Consider the following 13,713-nt stretch of genomic DNA (forward strand, 5'->3'; position numbering starts at 1 on the left):
ATTGACCGTGGGGGTGTGACCCACAGTTGTGGGGGTGGAGTCTGGAGGTTCGTTCAGGGCAGAAGAGAAGGTTGTGGTAGCAGGAAATGGAGGAGCCAAGATGGAGGGAGGATGGTCGGGCTCTCGAGCCACGTTCAGGCTCCTTCCATCTTAACTCTCCAGGGCATGATACTCCAAGAGAGCATGGCCATCGCCATCTTGGACCATCGTGGAAGGTCTGATAAAGGCAGGTTTGGGGTGAGGTCCCGAGTTCGGAGTGACCAATGGATTGAGTTTTCAACACACTGCTGGCTGGTGAAGGGTCTCAAGGTTGGTGTGGATGATGGGGAGTATGTGGGATGCAATGGAGTCCCTTTTGATCAAAAGGTAGTACAGTTTAACTTCCACTTAGTCTCAAAATTCAGTGGTATGGATTTCGACACCAGAGGTGTCAGGAAATTTTTTAATGATCCACCTCGTGATTGATTTTTATTCGTTCTTTGAAAATATTTCATCATGAACAGTGAGAATTAAAGCATCCATATATGCTCCTTTCTACTGTGGACATCTGGCTGGCCATTTTTCTTTCTTTGCCTTATGGAGAAGAGCCACCGCAACACCTCAAATTAATTATGGGACATGGGTGCATACTGTAAAAACACAATGGCAAAATGGGCAATAAATATCTTGCATTTCCCCAAACCCACCTGCAATCCTATGCAGGTGAAACCATCGTTGCCCCTGCCGATCCTGGGCAAGGTCCCTTGAAGCAACGATGAATCCGCCAGGCCCGGCACAATCTAAAATCCCAGGGAGCACTGGCTTATCCATCAGCTAAGCCCAGCTGACGTGACTGACGCAGGGATCCTGGAATGTCATGGTCCCTATTTGGGCACCAAATGTCCCAATGAGGGTGGCTGTGACAAACATCTCTGGCTCCCTGAGTTCAGGGTGAGTGTGGTGAAAATGAAAAGGAGCAGGATCAACAGAGTTGTTTAAAAGGAACTTTAATAACAGGGTGAAAAATAATAAACATGGAGAAATCCAGCACAGTACAAGGGGCAGGATCCTAAAACCTGAGACAAAGGGGAAGCAACAACATAGATACTTGGGGCTAGAAAACTAGAACAATAATCATATAGAAGAAATAAGTAACCAATAAACCAATAAGGGAGTAGAACTTGGACAACTTAGCATAACAACACTAAAGGCTTATGGAGGATTTCTCAAGCTCACCCTAAGTTAAAAGAATGATTCCTAGGACTTGAAACTCACGTCCAGTTCTTCCGGGGTAAAATCTGTCTGACTCTGAATTACAGCCGGGCTAACTCCCACATTGCTGATTTGCACTGGCCCCCTGGGACCATGCAGCCCAACAGAGCCACAATGATGTCCTTGGTTCCATGAAGCTCCACAGTGTCACAATGGTCCCTTGGATCCATGGTGCTTTGCAGTGTTCCAAAGGCTCCTTCATTTCACAAGGCTCCCAAATGTCACATTGGTCTCCATAGGAAGAAAGCCATGGAGCCCCCATGTTTCAGCAGCTGACGAACGGCAACCACCAGAGGCCAAGGCAAGCCTGACCTGTCTGTCCTGGCAGGTTTGCTTGGAGCAACCCTTGGATATTCAAAATTATGAATGTGGAATCCTAATTTAGAACATTTGTGCCTGGAGAAGGATGATTTTTTCCATACAAAGAAAAGCACAGAGCCCTTTCCAGTATTCGGAAAATAGGTGAATGCTGGCACTATGGAGTTAAAGACCAGCCAGACCTGTCTGTCCTGGCAGCTTTAGTCTGGCAGCAATCCTTCCATACACAGAAATTTGGAGGTGGAATCCAAATTTTGGCCATGGACGCCTGGAAAAAATGGACAGTTCTTTTCCATAAAAAGAAAAGCCCAGGCCCCCAGTGTTTCAGGGGCAGATGGGAGTGACCTTCCACATTTTAAGGTCAGCCAGACCTGTCAGATGACCCCTGGTAGACCAAGGCAGTCATACCTATTTCATGTTCCCTTGCTTCCAGAGGGCCCTGCAGTATCACAATGGCTCCTTGCTTCCATGATGCCCTCAGGTGTCATAATGGCCCCTTGGTTACACGAGTCCTTAAGGATCTTAATGGTGTATATGGTTCCACAAGGCCCCACAGTGTCCTAATGGTCTTTGGGTGCCATGAAGCCCCTCTTTATCACCATGGCCCCTTGGTTCTATTGGGGCCTAGTAGTGCTACAATGATCCTCTTATTTCCACAAGTTCCTTTAGTATCACAATGGCCCCTTCCTTCCATGAGCCCCTGCAGGATCGCAATGGCTCTTTGGTTCCATGGGGCCCCACAGTGTCACAATGGTCTCTGTGATTCCACGGGGCCTTGCAATGCTCTCCACAGATCCACGGTGCCCTGCAGGATCACAACGGCCCTTTGGTTCCACAAAGCTCCGCTGCTTCACACTGGCCCCTTGGGACCATGAAGCCCACCAGACCCACAATGATGTCCTTGGTTCCATGAGGCCCCACAGAGTCACAATGGTTCATTGCATCCATGGTACTCTGCAGTGTCACTATGATGCCCTGCATTTCACAAGGCTCCCGAGTGTCACAATGGTCTCCATGGCTCCTCAAGACCCCACAGTGTCACAGTGGCCCCTTGGATCCATGGCACTCACAGTGTCACAATGATCCCCTTGGTTCCACAGGTTCCTACAGTGTAACAATGCCCTTTGGCTCCACAACACGCTGCAGTGTCACAATGGTCTCCATAGGAAGGAAACAAGTGAGCCCCATTGGTGCAGGGTCAGATGAGAGGCAGTCACCAGAGGCCAAGGCTGGCAAGACTTGACTGTATTGGTAGATTTTTTTGGAGAGTAACCCTTGGATATAGGGAATTTTAGAGGTAGAATCCTAATTTTGGCCATGTGAGCGTAGACAAGAAAGAGAGTTCTTCTCCACAGGAAGGAAAACACAGAGCCCCAGTGCTTCACGGTCAAATGGAAAGTGGCCCTTGGCATGTCAAATTCAGTGGGACCTGTCACACAGTCCCCAGGAGGCCAAACCAGGCAAACCTGTTCCATGTTCCCTTTTTTTAAATGCTTCCCCACACTGTCACAACGGTTTCCTTGATTCCACGAAGTCTTGCAGTGTCACAATGGCTTCTTGGTTTCACGAGCCCCAACAGAGTCACAGGGTTCCCTTGGCTCCATGCGGCCCCGCTGTGTCACAATAGCTCCTTGTTTCTATGGACCCCAGTGTTTGATTACTGACCCTTGCACCCATAGGGCCCCTGAGTTGCACAATGATCTCCTTGATTCCATAAGGTTCCATAGTGTCTTTGGACCCGCATTGTCACAAGTGACTCATGGCTCCATGAGGTTCCATATTGTCACTCGGGTCGCTGTCATAGGCTGGATGAAATCGATGTCCCGAGATACCTTGGGATGTTTGGAATACCCGTGTGTGGCCAGGGCCGGGTCAGGCTTTGGTTCGTGGTGGGACAGAGCCCCGCCCCTTGTCCTGGCCTGGCAGAGCTGTCAATCACACAGCAGATGCTGTGCCAACCCCACTCTGATTGGCTGAGCTGTCAATCAATCACACAGTAACAGCTGGTGCCTAGCCTGACTCTGATTGGACAAGCAACTGGCAGTCCCACCCCAGGGGCGGGCCCATGAAGGCCCAGGGTGTTAAAAGCCAGAGCACAAGACCAGCCCATGGTCTGGATCCTGCCTTCTCCAGGGGTTTTTCCATTGGTGACGCTGGAGCCCAAGCAGTTGGTACCTATGTGAGTGTCTTTCTATAGATATTCTGTCTTTCTGATGTTCTCTATTTCTTCTCCTTCTAATCCTACTTACCTGGAACATTTTTGGGTAACTAAGCATCTTAAGGGTTAAAGATTTTTAGGTTAAACCCTTTGCCAAATTTCCTTGACTGTCCATATTTTGCCAGTAAAATTTGGTGTCATTTTGACCTCTTAGCTCAGTTGATTAGAGCATGGTGCTGGTATCACCGAGGCTGTGGGTTCAATCCCTGTGTGGGCCAATCACTTAACAGCTGGACTTGATGGTCCTCGTGGGTCCCTTCCTACCAAGAATGTTCTTTGCATCTGCCCATGCTGAGAATATCTGGTTGGTGTTTCCCCTGTGCACCAAACTCAAGGAAAGGAAGCTTTGGTTATCCCCAGCATTTCAGTGCTTTGGGCTGTTCCAGCCCTGCAGGCTGACAATGGCCTCTTGTTTCCATGAGGCCTCACAGTGTCCCACTGGCCCCTTGGTTCCATGGGGATCTGCAGTGTCACACAGGTTTATGACATTTGTCCTTGCTGTCTCTCACATCCCCCTGGCCCACAAACAGCCCTGAGCCACTCGTGAGGGACAGGCCCTGCTGTCCCAGGCTGGGCTCAGGGCTTGGCCTTTCTGCTTTCCCCAGCCAGCTCAGGCCTTGCTCAGCATTGCAGTTCCCTGCTCAGAGCCTTTGGCTCCCTGCAGTCCTGGCCTCAAGGATCTGCTCTCAGCAGTCCCTGGGGAGCCTTTGGCAGTCCCTGCCCTCAGTGGGGCCCAGCCATGCTCCAAGGCACTTGGAGTTTTGCTTCTGACTCCTTGAGCAGCTTCTTCATCCTTCTCTCAGTGCCTAAGGGTCCTGGACTCAGCCCCAAATCCACTGTGGGGATCATCAAAATACAGGAAGCCCTCAGGAGTTCTTTTCCTTTCTTCCTGTCTGCCTTCCTTCCTCCCTCCCTTCCTCCCTCCCTCCCTTCCTCCCTTCTTTCTATCCAGGGCTTTTGCACCTGATTGGAGTCAGTTTGGACTTCTGTTAAGGAGAAAGATTTCAAAATGCACCTCATACTTTTTTTCTTTAATCAAGTGAGTATTTTTTATTTTCCAGATCAGGGAAGAGCTGATAGAAGTATTCCCCAGGTGATCCTAATGCTGAATGTCTCCTTAGGAGGTCTGGGCCCAGAGAAGAACAAGCCCCTGGAGGGCTGACCCGGTTTGGACAAGCTGCTCCTCACCCCCAGCCTCACCATGTCTGACATGGCCCACCTGGCACTGGCATCCCTGTGCCCTGCAGCAGAACCTTGTCCCCTGAGCTCTGCAGCTCCATGTCCAGCCCATTGCACCATGTCCCCCCTGCTCTCCTCAGGGCTCTGCCTGCACACAGGCCCAGGAGAAGTTTTCCTGTTGGAAAGGAAAGAATGGAAAAGCCTGAGCAGGTTTCCTAAACAACAAACTCCACTCAGGAACCACCTGCTCAGTCCAGGCTGCCTGGAATGGTGTCACCTTTCTCCAAGGGACAGTGTGAGTAGAAGTTATCTCTGGAAGCAGAATTCTCTGAGTCTTACAGCTGAATTCTCTGTCCCTGTCCTTTCCCTGGATCTCTGTTGCAGATGGAAGCTGCTGGTGCCATCCTAACATTTAACCTCTCTCTTGAATGCAAACAGATGTTTCCAGGTGTCTTCAGCAGGATTTGCTCAATGTTTCTACGAAACTTTTATGTTCCTCATGGAATGAAGGGGCCATTTTGACACTGAGGAAATGACATGGAAGCAAGGAGCCAATTGTGACACTGGGGTGCCATGGAACCAAGGGGCCATGGTGACACAGCAGGGCCACGTGGATCCAGTGGTCCATTGTGACACTGTGGATCCAAGGAGACCACGGAGACACGCCAAGAACTTCATGGAACCAAGGAGTCCATGGTGACCCAGCGGGGCTGCATGGAGCCAATGGTCCATGGTGACACTGCCTGTCCAAGGAGTCCATTGTGACACTGCGCAAGCTCATGGAGCAAAGGAGGCCATTGTGACACTGAAGAACTTCATGGCACCAAATATCCATGGTGACACAGCAGGGCATCATGGGAACCAAGGAACTGCTGTTGACAGTACAGAAACTCATGGAACCAGGGGCCCTTGTGGCACTGCATAAGCAACAGAGCTGCTGGACCTTGTCCCCTGGCCCTGCACAGCTCCTTGGGAGGCACGGCAGGAGCAGCACCCTAGGAGCCTCGGGAATGCCCCTCTGGGATCCATGGCACACACTCCCAGGGGCTGGAATTCCAGTTCCCAGACAGGAAAAGATGTTCCTCCCCTGGGAGGCAAAGCTCTTAAGAAGGAGCCAAAAGCCAAGTGCAGCAAGATCCTACAATGACATTTCACTGCCAGCCTTCATAACTTCACCCATGGTTGTCGTAACTCATGGATTGGGAAGTAAATCAGGGCAGGATCTTTGGTGGGAGCAGCCCTGGGTTAAGGGAGACACAGAGAGAAACAGAGCAGGCAAAGTGAGACAGGAGAGAAAGGAGGACACCAATACAATCAGCTGAGAAGATGGCACTCTGAAAACAGAACTGGAACTGATGGAAAATGAATGGGACAGAAATCGATAGTTCTGAAAATTTTATTTACTATCAAAATAGATCACACACACCCAGACCTACACAATCCCAATCCCACACCCTCAAATTTCGATCTCACTTCTCCCAATCTCCTTCCAACACCATCTCACCCTGGAGATCGTGGAATCAACTAGATATGGCATGAGGTGGTAACAAGGCAATTTGACATGAATTGAGCCATTTTGGGGTAAAATTGAGGTGTTTTCAGTGGGGTTGAATAATTTTTAATAATTGAACAATTTATCTTGAATTCTGGAGTGCAAGGATATGGAGAACACTTCCTGAAATCCCCCAAGAACATACAAATCTTCCAGAATATGTTACCAAACCATAAATTCCACCTCAAACACCTGTTAAATAGTAGGATTTTAGATATCCTTGATCAATTACTTTCTTTTTTGTCATATTTCAGGTGTTTTTAAGTGATAAAGAAAAATCAGAAGAAAATTAGGGCCAAACCAAAAGGATAACCAGCCAGGTGTCCTCCCAACATGGATCACAGGAAATGTGGGTCACCAGGGCTCTGATCAATGTGGATCCTCCCATGGGGGATGAAGCTAGAGCAGTGCACGAAGCTCTTCGGCAGTTGGAGCACTTGCAGGACTTCCCTTACCGGTGCCTCCATTGGTGTCTGGTCAAGTCAGAGCTGCCAAAGAAACTCTTCCCACACTGGGGACACTCGTAGGGCCTCTCCCCAGTGTGGATGCGCCAGTGGGTGATGGGGATGGAGTTGTCCTTGAAGCCCTTCCCACAGTCAGGGCAGCAGAAGGGCCTTTCCTCAGTGTGAATCCACTGGTGGCCGAGGAGATTGGAGCTGGTCTGGAACCTCTTCTGACACTTGGGACACTCATAGGGCCTCTCCCCAGTGTGGATTATTTGGTTGATGATCAGCTGGGACTTACGACTGAAGCTCTTCTCACATTCCCCATACTTGTAGGGCATTCCCTGGTGTGGATCCTGTTGCCTTCTGATGCAAGGCAAGATCCTGGTTCTGAGGAAACGGCACGGCAACCCAAACTCTCCAGCGTCACTCGGGCCAAGAACACACGCAGACACCAGTATGGTGGACGGTTCAAGACCTTTATTGTCCCACCTCATCGGGTTTTATACTGGGAAAGATTTTCTCTACGTCAGGGGGTCTTACCTTATTGTAATTGGTTAGTAAGGAGTCGAAAGTTACTAATGTTAGGGGGGACAACATTCTTGGGTGATCCTTTATCACTAGGCATTAGGGGGAGAGGAATCCTGCTGCTTTCCGTGACATCGCGAGATTTTCCGAGCGCCTGACCCTATCTACTACATCTCACCCCCCCTTTTTCACAAATGAACGAAGTAGTCATATACATAGGTACTGAGATGAGGCATGGGGTTGTTCACAAAGAAAGAGGTTTGGCAAACCTGGGTAGAAAATCTTGTGACTGGCAGTGTTCCCTTGTCGAATTCACAGCAGTTGTTGCCAGCCTATGAACAGGTTGTTAGCCCGTTCTAGGCGGGTCTGAATGAATGAGACTAGCTTGTTCAGCAGGCATGGTCCGAAGGTGACAGCTAAAAGTAGCATTGCCAATGGACCTGTTAGGGTAGAAATTAGGGTGGTCAGCCATGGTGATCGATTGAACCAGGACTCGTACCAACTCTGTTGGGCTTCCCTGTCTTTCTGTCTCTGAGCCAGTCTGTTTCGGAGTTCTGCCATGGAGTCTCTCACGACTCCCATGTGGTCTGCATAGAAGCAGCACTCCTCCTTCAAGGTGGCACACAGGCCCCCTTGCTGCATGAACAGGAGGTCTAGTCCTCACCTGTTCTGCAAGACCACTTCTGAGAGTAAGGAGACTGACTTCTCTAGAAAGGAGATTTCTCAATCCTCTGCAGGTCCTCGTCAATTGTTGCCTGCAGCTGTGACAGTCCTTGGTGCTGGGTCGCCAAGGCTGAGACTCCTGTGGCCGTTCCGGCTGCTCCTAGGCCCAGCAGCATTGCGATAGTTATACCTGTTACTATTTCTATTTTGTGGAGCCGACTGGGTTCCTCAAAATGGTGATACACTTCTTCATCTGCATGGTACAGGACCCTAGGAACAATCTGAACTTGGACACAAAAGTCATTAGAGTCATCGAATTGGGCAAGGAACACACATGGACTCACTCCGGATCGCTGGCAAACCCACATCCCAGATGCGGATGGGACTACCCACTTATTGTTTTTCCCGTTGGGTTTGACAACTTCGGTGCAGACGTTGCCTTTCCGCCTAGCTAGGGTTGCATTGCCAAAGCATCTGCCCTGGCCTGTGACCTGACTCAGGGTGATTCCTTTGCGAGGGGTGTCCCACCTACATTGGTTGGGTGCATCTGCTGTGGAGTAACTGAAGGGAGTGTTTAAAGCGACTCCTTCGTAAAAGGGAGGTTCGACATCGTAACAAAGCCAACAGGATTCAGTTAGGGTTGGATTCGTTCAGGGATAGGAAGGTAGCTTCTAACATACAAAGGATTGGGTCTGAGTCCGACCCGGCTGAACGGCCTATCTGAAAGGCTTCCGCATGGCCGGTTGGGATATCAGCGACCTTTGTGGGCAAGGCTTTGGGGTGGGTCACGTTTCTCCATTTCGGCACGCTTTTAATCACTTTGTTGGGTCCGACTGCTCGGGGTGCCGACGGTTGGAGCCTGATAATTCACACATTCACCCTCTCTTTTGACCCTTGAAGGACTACTGTCCACGTTCTGCCTGTTGCCCAGCTAGGGTGATCTGGCTGCAAGACTGTCCTGTTGTAGTCTGCGCATTTCCGAAATTTGGGGATTTTATGACGGTTTCGATAAAAGTTTCCGTGGAGGAAGGGGGGTGTTTTGCAGCCGGTGGGTGCCCAGGTGAACTGTAAGAATTTGTTGGGCTCTTGTGGCTCCCACCCAGGCCCTGACGGTCTGGCATCTGTGACAATGGTTTCGCAGCCCCAGTGCCCACAATGTCCCCACGCTGGGTGATTGCAGTAGCTTTTCCCAGGGTTTGAAGCTGGGCACCAGTAGGATAGATACATGTGTGTGGCGTGTGGGCAATTGGGGTCTACCTTTGGTTGTCCTGGAAACAGGTCAGTGATGCGGAGCACGAAGGATGGGGTGTTTGGTGTGGTGACTTCTCTGAGCACCTTGTCACTACTAAGGTGTTGCATGACCCACCTGAATGGCTGATGGGGGTAGTGATCTGGGCTGGCTTGCCCTCTGGCAACAAGCCCCAACAGCAAAATCACACAGAAACACCGCTGACGCTTGGGTCTTACCCGTGCGAGTCTTTCGGGCGCTGCCTGGCGGCCTGGTGGTCTGTCACTTACCTCTGGAATGGGGATGTACACGTTACGAGGACGTCCCACGAGCATGTCCTGTAAACAGAAACTCACAACTCTCATCAGTCTCATTCTGCTCGCTATGGAGGTCCGGCTTATCTGACTTAAGTGGACATCACCTGATTTTGCCGTCCTTTTTGACAGCTGCGTACCCTCTCCCTGTGAGCATCAACCTCCAGCCCCGTTCCCATTCGCCTAGCTCGTTTCTAATTACAACCCGCGGACCCTCCTCTAGCGTTCGAGTGGCCCAGTGCTTTTAGACAGGACTGTTTGTTTCATCTCCTCTAGGGAATTGATTCAGTGCCAGCAAAGCGGTTGCCAGTATACGTGCCTGGTCTTCTGGGGGAATGGCGTTGGCAAAGCCCTCCGCTTTCACCAACACTTCTATCTTGGTTTTTAGGGTCTGATTTGCTTTCTCGACTATGGCCTGCCCGGTACTGTTATACGGGATACCTCGCACTAATGTGATACCCCATTTTGAAGCGAACTCTTGCACTGGTTTAGAGTGAACCTGGAACCGTTGTCCGTTTTGATCTGTTTGGGGATACCAAGCCAGGCTATGGCTGTCAGCCAGTGCTGAATTGTGGCCTTGGAGTTTGCTTTGGGGTGCTGTGCGGCTATGATCGTTCCGCTATAAGTGTCTACTGTCACTGCAAGCCATGCTCGGGGCTTCAGCAGTTCACATCGAGTGAAGTCCAACTGCCAGATTTCTGAGGGCTTGAGACCTCTCGGGTTGACCCCGCAGTTCCACAGGGGCAACTTCTGGCAGTACGGGCAGGTGGCTACCACATGTTTCGCGTCTGCTGTCGAGATTTCGCATCTCTTCGCCAGTGCTTTGGCTCCGATGTGGAGGGACTCGTGCAGTTGACGGGCTTCCTGCAACGTCCATATGCCTTTTGCTGCGGCGTCTGCTTTGTCATTGCTGATCTGGAAGTAACCTTTGACTGTGTTGTGGCTGTTGATGTGAATGACTGACACGGTGCCCTGTCGCGAGGAGAGTGCTTCTTCCAGCATTAAGGCTGCTGCAGATGTTGACACACCTGGTCCTGCCATGGCTAGGCAAAGCCTTGCCACGAATATAGAGTCCGTTACGATGTTGAGGTGTTCTTCTTGGAAGAGTCCACACGCCAAGACGACTGCTGCTGCCTCCAGCTGTTGCACTGACAGTGTGGGGTCCCATGCTTTGACGCAGTGCCCTTGACCTTTGGCGGCATGTCCATGTCGACTACGGTCAGCAGCTGAGTCCAGGGTGGCTTGGAGGAGTAGGAGATTTCTCCTCCGAAGCCAGTGAGAGCAAGGGCCAGGTATTCCGATATTGTGGCTGACGCCAGGGTCGGTTGCTTGCGGAAAGGGAGGTGGATGCTTGTCGGCTCTGTTCCCAGGTGTCTCAAGGCGAGTTTCCTGCCTTTCATGATGAGGTTTGCGATGCACTGGATTCCTGGTGAAAATGCACGAGCAGATCTTCCGAGCACCACCCATTGAATCGGTCGGGCCTTTTCAGAAGGTCCTTGGGCCAGTGCTCCCACTCCCCCCTTCGGTGTAAAGTGGACGTATAGGTCCAGCGGCATGGCTGGGTTCCATCTGGCAAGTGTGCCAGTGGACATCTGGCTTTCGATGAAGTCGAGGGAGCTTGTTGCCTGCGGTGTCAACTCCTTGGGATCCCAGGGGTTCTTTCCTTTCAGGAGGTCATATAAAGGGTCCATGATCTCGGGAGGAACTAGGATGATGTTGCGAAGCCACTGTAGCGATCCCACCAGGCGTTGCACGTCGTGGAGAGTTTTGATGTCTCGACAGACCTTTGCCTTGGGGAGTTTCACGTAGGAGCTTGTAATCCCCACTCCCAGGAAGGTTACGCAGGGTCCTCTCTTGATCTTTGCGCTCGCGATCTCGAAGCCGTTGGCCTGAAGGGTTTCCGAGATTGTGGACACCAGGTGATCTACTTGGCTTGCCGATGGTGCAGCGACTAAGATGTCGTCCTTGTATTGAATGATGGTTGCATCGGGATAGGAGTGTTGGACCGGCATCAGTGCTTTGTCCACGGTGATTTGGCATATGACAGGGCTGTCAACAAGACCTTGTGGAAGTACCCTCCATTGGAAGCGGAGATTGGGCCGCTCGCCATTTCAAAACGCCACGGAAAAGGCAAACTGTTCTCTGTCCTCAGGGTGCAGGGGTATCGAAAAGAAACAGTCCTTGATGTCCAGCACTGCACATGGCTGCCTTTCGGGGATGGCTGAGTTCGCAGGAAGCAGTGTCTGGACTGGACCCATGGGTCGGATCATCTTGTTCACTTCTCTCAGGTCGTGGATGAGGCGATAGCCTTCTCCAGACCTTTTGGGGATCACAAATACAGGGGTGTTCCACAGGCTGACGGAGGGTTCTATGTGACCCTTTCACAGTTCGCGGTCGACCAGTCCAGCAAGGCTGCCATTTGAGGCTCTGTCAGGGGCCGCTGCTCGACCCATATGGGGTCTGATGATTTCCAAGTCAATTTGATTGGCAGCGGAGTGTGTACGGCAGTGGTCCTCAGGATAAATTTGTAATCCGAAATCCTAGCAAGGAAAGAACATCCCTTCCCAAGGGGTGGAGAATTTTGCAAAATGTAGAGGTAGATTGCTACTGTCTGTTCTGGTCCCTTTTTCGTGTGAAGTGTTATAGCCACCAGCTGGGTGCTTTTCCATGCCCGGGACTGCCCTCCCACTCCGTTCACTGCAGGGACTTCTTTGAATTGCCAATGCCCGGGCCAATGCGCTTGGGGAATAATTGTGCAGTCTGATCCCATGTCCGCCCAGAACTGAGGCCCTATGACGTGGGGATCCTGACTGCGGTAAAGGCGGCATGTCCCCCACACCATCAGGGGCTCCTTCCCTATTCTCATGGCCAGGGCCACCCAGGGATCCCGCACTGGGGCGTCCCCTGCTGGTCCTTTGACACCGGAGCGGCTTGTTGCGGTGGGGGGTGCGAAAGCATTACTGGTGGTGTTGTGCAGTTCTGGCACTGTGTTGTATGTGGGGATATAAAATTGACTGCTCCCTGTGGGGGCATGGGGTACGAGGGTCCCCTGCCCCACTGCGGGGTTGCTGTAACTGGGCCGCTGCACATTCCAGGTGGGAGGGGGCTGAACGCGGCCCGGCCACCCCCTCCCTCTCCTGTTTCCCTGAAGCCTGGATCTGCATTCCTCAGCTAAATGTCCCTTCTTCCCACATGCCCAGCACGGTCCCTCAAGTTCTCCTTTGCGTGGTGGAGCAGCTGCTGATAGGCGCCTTGGCTGGGGGCAGTTTACTGCCAAGTGACCTGCCTGGCCACACTTAAGGCATGCCATCACACTGGTTATTGCAGTGTGAACTGCTGCTTGGATGGGAGCAAGGTGTTCCTCCTTTGCCACGTGTCTGATCATCTCGGCTATGTTAGCCCCAGGTGGCAGTGATCTTAAAATGTCCTTGGTGGCTGAGTTGCATTGCTGGCGTAGGCAGTCTGCCAGCACGGGCCCTTTTGTCTCTGAAGGTAATGAGGAGGAATCTAATGCTGCCTGAAGCCTGTCCACAAAATGAGTGAAGTTCTCACTTTCGCCCTGTCTTATGGTGGACCACGGGGCAGGGTTAGCCACTACTTTGGAAGCAGAACGAATGGCCTCTCGGGCAGCCTGTGTGGTTGTCATAACTTCATGGCCCCTTAATCCCTCAGCCTGGGCCTAGGGGGTGATCATAGTGGGGTCTGTACCCATCAATCTCTGTATACTAGAGCCGTGTAGTGGATGGTCAGGTCCCGTTATTTGGGCTAGCTCCTTTGTGCATTGATCCTCCCACCCCTTTTTAAAAACAATCATTCCTGCCCCATCAAAAATCATTCTGCACGTCTGTTTGATGTCAAAGGGAAGCATGTCATCCCCCCCAAAAACGCTGTCAATAAGTGTGGTAACCATGGCAGAATTAATTCCCTTGTCTGCAATCGCTTTAATAATTCCCTGTACCTCTTTTGGATTCACTGGAGAATAGGTCCTTCTTTGGTTTTCGCCTGCCCCCCCAACACGG

This window comes from Melospiza melodia, unplaced genomic scaffold (assembly GCF_035770615.1).
Source record: "Melospiza melodia melodia isolate bMelMel2 unplaced genomic scaffold, bMelMel2.pri scaffold_55, whole genome shotgun sequence".
NCBI lineage: Eukaryota > Metazoa > Chordata > Aves > Passeriformes > Passerellidae > Melospiza > Melospiza melodia.